This window comes from Capra hircus, chromosome 5, assembly GCF_001704415.2.
Source record: "Capra hircus breed San Clemente chromosome 5, ASM170441v1, whole genome shotgun sequence".
In the NCBI taxonomy this organism is placed as follows: domain Eukaryota; kingdom Metazoa; phylum Chordata; class Mammalia; order Artiodactyla; family Bovidae; genus Capra; species Capra hircus.
In genome coordinates, this window is record NC_030812.1 from 2330558 (window position 1) to 2338923 (window position 8366).

Consider the following 8366-nt stretch of genomic DNA (forward strand, 5'->3'; position numbering starts at 1 on the left):
TGCTTTTCTTACAGATCTAGAGAACCAAATATAAAAATACAGGAGCTTGTTGAATGAATGAAGAAGGTGAGTGATTCTGCATCATTGGCTTTCCTATGATTAAGAAGATATAAATAAAAAATAAAAGTTAACTGAGTGATACATTCAGCTAACTTATTTTCAGAAAAATAATAGGTGGCTTTATAAATTCATAATACACTTTGCCTGCAGGATTTGTAAACGGACTCTGGAGGCAATGCGAAAGAAAGAGATTGAAACCTTTTTTGACATGGCACCAAATTGCTATTAGGGTTTAGGTTTGTAAGCTGACAATCTAGAAGGACAATGCTTGTTTTTAGTACTACTATGTTAATTTAAAAAATATCTCCAGTGCCTTCCTATCACACTTCAGTGCTTTGTGTTAAAGGATCAAATTCAAAAAAAGTTTGTGTTTACATTCTGCAAATGAAAAATGGATTGGAGATGATCAGGTCACTGATAGGTGCCAACATTTGCATTAGAGGCTTTCATTCTTAAATATACTGACTGAGATTTTCAAAAAGCTATAAAAAACATATTTAGCTATGCAAATAATGAATCAACACTTTATTAGCCCAAATTATACAATTCAAATTACATTAAACCTCTAGTGCCCCTTGACTCTTCTCTTTCTCTGACACCCCATATTAATCTGTATTACTTTTTATTGCGAGTGCCATACGTCACTACAAATTTGCTAAACAACACAAATTTGTTACCTTACAGGTCTGTAGGTTTGAAGTCTGACACAGGTCTCCCTGGCTGAGGATTTGTTAAGACTAGACAAGACTGTATTCCCTTCTGGAGGCTTTAGAGGAAAAAAATGTTTCCTTGTTCTTTCCAGCTTCCTGAGACTGCCCCTTACCTTGGCGTGTGGCCCCTTCTTCTTTCTGTGTCTGTGCTGGTCTTCGCTGAGGTGCAGGCTCCCTAGCTGTGGCTCACAGGCTTAGTTGCCCCTTGGCATGTGGGAGCTTAGTTTTCGAGCCAGAAATCAAATCCTCCTCCTTGAATTGGAAGGAGGCTTCTTAGCCATTGGACCACCAGGGAAGTCCCCTCTCCCTCTCCCTCTCCCTCTCTCTTTAAAGCCAGCAATGCTGCATTCTCTGTGTTTCTTCAGTAATCACATCTTCCTCTGACTCGCTCTTCTGTCCCCCTCCTTCACTTTTAAGGGCATTTGTGATTGTACTGGGCTCATGTGCATAGTCCAGGATCATCCCCTTATTTTAAGGTCAGTTGTTAGCAACCTTAATCCCATCTGCAAGCTTAGCTCCTGCTGGTCATATAACAATGCTTTCACAGGTTATGGAGGTGAGACATGGGTACTATCATTCCACCTTTCAAATAGCAAATTGCTACCAACAGCAGGACGTATTTACTTTCCGAATACATCAGACCTCCACCACTTCTCACACCACCATTGCTACTTTCTGGCTTATTGCATCAGATTCCTAACTCTTCACTGCCGTATTCTTGTCCTCTCCTGTTCTCCACACAGCAGCCTGGTTCATCTCTTAAAATAAGCCAGATTTGCATCACTCTTGGACTTAATCCCCCACTCCTAGTTACTCACTCAGAGTAACATCATGAGTCTTTTTAGAGTAGTTTCAGGCCCTCCATAATCTGACCGAGTTACCTCCTTGACTTTATCTATGCCATTCTCTCCTTTACTCACACTGCTTGATGCTGTGCCAACAGGGTCAAGCTTATTCCCTTTCAAGACCTTTGCACTTTCTGTTCCCTTAGAATGTTTTTCTCCAGATGCCTATAATGGTTCATTCCTTCAAAATATCTTCTAATGAGAATCTTTCACTGGACGTCCATATTTAAAATACCACCCTCGCCCAGCTCCAGTCTCTTTCTTGTTTTTTTTTTTTTTTTCAGTCCTTATCACCATCTGACTTGCAACATCCTGTCTGTCTCCTTTAAGCAGGATATAAGCTCAATGAGGACAGGGGGCACTATTCATTGCTGTATATTCAGCATTGGGAAGAGTGACTGGCAAAAATCATGTGTTCAGTAAATATTTGTAGGATGAGTGGGTTATTGCAAGAAAGAAATCTATCATACAGAAATTTCCTCTGTGATTCATCTTGAAGGTTTTTAAATAAGTTCTGATTAGATGTTTTCAGATATATATATATATATATTTGCTCTAATATTACAGGATTTTTTTTTCATATTTCCATTAATATTTTGTCCTGTCACCAAGGAACAAGTCTAACATCTTGATCTTTTTATCTAGGCCATGGATGCCATACTTCACATTCTTCTTTTATTGATGTAAAAAATGTTCAGTAATAAACATGAATTAATGTACAGAAATGGATTACTGTATTTGCATTACACTATAACTCAGTTGGTAAAGAAAGACCCAGGTTTCATTCCTGGGTCTGGAAGATCCCCTGAAGAAGGAAATGGCAATCCACTCCAGTATTCTTGCCTGGAAAATCCCAAGGAAAGAGGAGCCTGGCAGGCTACAGTCCATGGGGTCTCAAGAGTCAGACAAGACTTAGCGACTAAACCACCGCCACCACCATAGTCTAACTAATCATGACACTTTTACCATCATTGACCTGAATCACTGAGCTAAGCTAAGATCATTTTCTTGATTACAAAGGTATGTATTTTTTCTCTCTGGTGTGAAATTATTTTAGCTGATCTAATTTCAGATCAATAATGGAAAATATGGACATATATGCAAATTGTCATTATAAATGAATGATTTAAAAAACTTCTCCCACAATGAAAATAATAGATTTGAAGAAAAACTCAGGATTGGATTTCTAATTTTTTTTTAACACATCTAGTGTGCTAAACATTCTGGGAGCCTATTAATAATCTATAAGACAGCTATACATATTTTATACTAAAGGATGTCTTAAATGCTATACCTTTATAGGTAATAAGCTACTTATAAAAAACACTTTCATGGAATTTTAATTTTTATTTGGAACAACAAAGTTTTTTGTCATTTTAGGAGGTCAGGTACGAGCAACTTTTAATAAAATAGTATTGGGTCTTGAAATGGATAGCTGTTTAACTTGCAGTCAATTTGAAAAAGGTAGTTATCTGCTATAATTTAACCAAAGCTTCTCTATTCAGATGATTGCTTAAATGACTAGAGAGGAAAAAAAATGTTTCAAAAAATAATGTCTCCCTAAAGAAAGACATGGAGAAGGCAATGGCACCCCACTCCAGTACTCCTGCCTGGAAAATCCCATGGATGGAGGAGCCTGGTGGGCTGCAGTCCATGGGGTCGCCAAGAGTCGGACACGACTGAGCGACTTCCCTTTCACTTTTCACTTTCATGCACTGGAGAAGGAAATGGCAACCCACTCCAGTGTTCTTGCCTGGAGAATCCCAGGGACGGGGGAGCCTGGTGGGCTGCCGTCTATGGGGTCGCACAGAGTCGGACACGACTGAAGTGACTTAGCAGCAGCAGGAAAGAAAGACAATGTGGACTAGTGCCAGACTCCCAGACTCAGCATGTAGTTCGCTAACCATCTTGGATGAGTGAGGTGAGAAAACTTATTTATATTCTTTGAACCTCAGCTTCTTTATTTGTCAAATGAGGTAATTGGACCAAATAATCTCGAAATTTATTTCTATATCAAAAATTTAACAATTTGGCTTATTTTTGTTACTGTTTGACAAAAGACATATATTTATCCTTCATATCATGTATTTTTCAGGCATCCCTACAAAAGATAATGATGAAAAACAGTGAACACTAATAAACACAATGTTGATAAGATCTCCAGACATTCAAGAAATAATTCCTTTCATAAAACAATGAAATTATTCAAAAATTGAGAGAATAACATATAAAATAATTTAAAATAAGCCCTCAGGGTTTATTGAAAAAATAATGCATTTTTCTGTTCATCTTTGTTTTTTAATTGAAGTATAGTTGATATACAGTACAATGATTTGCTGTTTTTATATCACACCAAAGTTATATTATTGACTATATTCCCTGTGCTGTACCTTACATCTCTGTGACTCATTTATTTTATAATTGATAGTTTGTGCATCTTAATCCTCTTCTTTCGTCCCTCTCCCTGACTCCTATCCCCTGTGGCAAGCACTAGTTTATTCTCTGTATCTGTGTTTGGTTTTGTTATGCTATATTTGTTTGCTTTGCTTCTTAAAGTCCACTAGTAAATGAAAATATGCAGTATTTATCAATCTCTGCTTGTTTTTTTTTTCACTTAGGATAATACCCTCCAGCTCCATCCATGATGTCACACATAGCAACATTTCATTATTTTTTATGGCTGATAAATGTTCTATTGTATACATACACCATGTCTTTATCCATTAGTCTATTCATCTTTTGATATGAAATATCTAAAGGCTAGTTATTGTCACAGGGAAAATTTGGTTGCCTTAACTTAGATTATTGCGAACAGTTTTGAAATTAACAACAGTGTACATTCTGTTTGTAGCCAAGGGGTGGGGAGGAGCCCTATTAAATAAAACCTGACAAGCAAAGGATGATCTCTTTTCAGGAATAACAAAGCTCCTGAAAGACTTCTCTTTCTTTATCTGCTCAGAACCTTAAAATCACAGCGTTTTTGTTGTAATTTTATCAGGTTAATTAACATCTTGAATTTTTGTGATTACTATTACATACTGTCAGCACTGAATCAACCTGTATTTTGACAGAGGTGAATGTTCTTGTCTTGTGACTGAGTTAAACTTAACCATCAATAAAATTATAGAAGCTTGTGAAATGGCAGTTTTGAAGGAATCATACTAATCATAAAATATGATTTTATTTTACAAAAAAAAAAAAGGTATAAGAACCCTTCTGGGCATCAATATGGTTGTGAGTTTTGACTCACAGTACCAGTTTTCATGTTATTCAGACATAGTCTTTCCCCTTCTGTTAGAATTCATGGAATATTCCAGAGATACTCTGCAGAGATGGTTTTCTGTTTCTCATTGCGATGTTCTCTCATGGTGGCATAAAGCTACACACAGGGAAGTACTCTGAGTTGTTCTTTTATGAGAAGAGAGGAAGGCAAGTACAAAATGTATTAATATCAGTGTTGGTAAGAGCTCTATTTGTTAGCCACAGTAACACGGATAATTAAAAAGAAATGACCTGAAGATGCAATAATATTCTGAAGAAAGAACTGTAATGCTCCGGGCCACTAATAATTTCTTAAGTAAATCTGAAAAGCAGTACAATGCTGTGACATTTTTATTAAGGACAGTTTGCCTGTCACTACAGTTTATGCTATCACACTTACTGGTAACTCCATACTAGAGTATATGTTCCAAAAAAAAAAAAAAAGAAACAAACTTCTCCAGAATTCTTCTGAGTACTAAATACATTTGTATAATACAGTTTTAGGTAATGGCAAAAATTTATAAGTTTCACAGAAATAGAATATAGATCTCTATTCTTTTCAGAAATTAGGATGCTTATTTCAATTTGTATATTGTTAGTGGTCTCTGTTCACATTTGTATTGCATCACTCTGCTTTTTGATTTGAGAGGGGCAGTAAACAGTTTTTCCTGTAAGTTTCCCTTGCTGTTATCATCGTAGGTGGAGGGAGTTATTCCCATCCAGAGCTCTGCTCCTTCTCAGCTAACGCTTTATCTATTCCAGATTCTCTTTTCTACTTAATCTGATGATGCTGCCTTAGTCTTTGATACATAAATTCCAGACACAGAACTCTGAAGAATATACTCAGTAGTATCTGCAGACTAAAATAAATGATGTCCTATGAGCTTGAGAATTACCTTGAACTCATCTCCTAGCTCTCCCTCATTTTAGCTGGCGAAGCTGTTTCTTGTGACTAAAATCAGCATCAACGTCACTCCAGTCTGTTACTTGTTTCTCGAATTCCATGAGAGGAAGCGTACCATCCAGGAATACTCTTATCATTTTCCCCTCCAGTCCCTTGCCTTCACTACAGATACTCTTCTCAAGCTGCTTCCTCAATGATACTTCCATGTCCACCGGCATAAAAAGATTGTCTTTGAGCCCTTACATTTAAGCAATTTATGTTGCCCCCCACGCCCTGCTTCCTCCTGAGTTCTTACAACAAATACCTTCCAGCAGCTGACACTGAGTAATATCCTTTAAGTGTTAGAAGATCAGAAAATTGAAACACGCTGAAAACTCTTCTTAATCATAAAGTCATAAACTCTTCCTTATGACTATGTATTATAAAGATTAAATGAGATAATAGCTTTGAAAATACCTGGTCAATACTTAAGGTGTTTCTAATGGGTGTCCAGTTCCTGCTGCTGTAAGAGAATGCCATAGACTGATGGCTTATGTACAACAGACACAGTTTCTTATAGTTCTGGAGCCTGAAAGGTTCATGATCAAGGTGCCAGAAGATTTAGTATTTAGTGAAATTTACTTCCCGGTTTACAGACAGTTGCCTTCTCATTCATGTCCTCACAGGGCCTTTTTTTTTTTTTTTTTTTTGGGCACATGTATACACACACACATACACACACACACATACACACACACATGTATGGTGGGAAGGACAAAGAGAAAGAGACACTTTCTCTTCTTATAAGGCTATTTATCCTATCTTGAGAGCTCCTCCCTCATGATCTTATCTAGCTCTAATCAGCTCTCAAAGGCCCTTATCTCCACTTACTATTATGTTGGGGTGGAGGGTTTTAATACATGAATTTTGGGGTAGTGCTAGCATCCAGACTAAAACAGAGCAACTATTTTTATGAAACTAAGTTCATTGTATGTGTTGACTCAACTCTTCGAATAGGTTAGGTCAGTCTCCCTCACTCATCCCTGTCAGGCAGACAGCATAGTTTTCCCAAGCATGCCAGGCTGTTAAAACAGATGTAGAAAATTGCAATCAAATATAAAACCGTAAACTTCACTTTTTTTGTCCATTGCAAAGACTGAATTCAGGCAGATTAACAACAGGTAAGAAGGTCTGCTTCACCATTCTTCTTGATACACCTCTTTTCCACCTGATTTTCTCCTCTGGCACCTAGAAGGCTGTATTTGTATACTGAATTTGATTAATTACAGACATATAACAACTGGGAAATAGATGCAGAAACAGTGGAAACAGTGTCAGACTTTATTTTGGGGGGCTCCAAAATCACTGCAGATGGTGACTGCAGCCATGAAATTAAAAGACGCTTACTCCTTGGAAGAAAAGTTATGACCAACCTAGATAGCATATTCAAAAGCAGAGACATTACTTTGCTGACTAAGGTCCGTCTAGTCAAGGCTGTGGTTTTTCCAGTGGTCATGTATGGATGTGAGAGTTGGACTGTGAAGAAGGCTGAGTGCCGAAGAATTGATGCTTTTGAACTGTGGTGTTGGAGAAGACTCTTGAGAGTCCCTTGGACTGCAAGGAGATCCAACCAGTCCATTCTGAATGAGATCAGACCTGGGATTTCTTTGGAAGGAATGATGCTAAAGTTGAAACTCCAGTACTCTGGCCACTTCATGCGAAGAGTTGACTCATTGGAAAAGACTCTGATGCTGGGAGGGATTGGGGGCAGGAGGAGAAGGGGACGACCGAGGATGAGATGGCTGGATGGCATCACTGATTTGATGGACATGAATCTGAGTGAACTCCGGGAGTTGGTGATGGACAGGGAGGCCTGGTGTGCTGCGATTCATGGGGTCGCAGAGAGTCGGACACGACTGAGCGACTGAACTGAACTGAACAACTTTGTAGAGCACAGACTGAATTAGATTTCAGATTGCATCTTATGCAAGAAGGATAAGCTTTATTTTGTGTAATTTTAATTCTCTTCCTCTCTACACAGGACTGTGTGTGTATGTGTGCACACATGTCTATATGGAATTGCCATATAAAGCATATTTCATACCATAGGTTATGATCAAAAAGATTTTCAAGTTACTGGACCATTGGTACTACCAATTAATACCTTCTGTTCTTGAAACCTCAACCTTGTTTTCTCCTGGGGTGCCTCTGGTCTCTTCAGAGATGTCTCCCAGAACACTGCTCAATTTGTTCTTTGAATGCCATACTCTCTTGTCAACCTCTTACCCATCCTGGCTCCTGCCTTCCAAGGGTATACCTCTTCAACATAACAGGTAGCCCTCTCCAGTGTTTTTTTTTTTTTTTTTCCCCAGTTGCACTAGGTTGATAGACATAGTCACTGTTGCCCAGCCAGCAGGGAAAGGCAGGCTGCTCCCACTGTAGTCCTTTTCATACAGTCTCCCACCCCAGACTTCTCTGGATGAAAGCCAAGTTCCAATCTCTTTGGTGCCCAAACTTCAAAGACTCCAGTTAGACTCTTGGAAGAATTCTGTCATACTCTGTCCCAGCACTGGAGAGTTTATGAGGTTCAAGAACTCAGTAATTTTC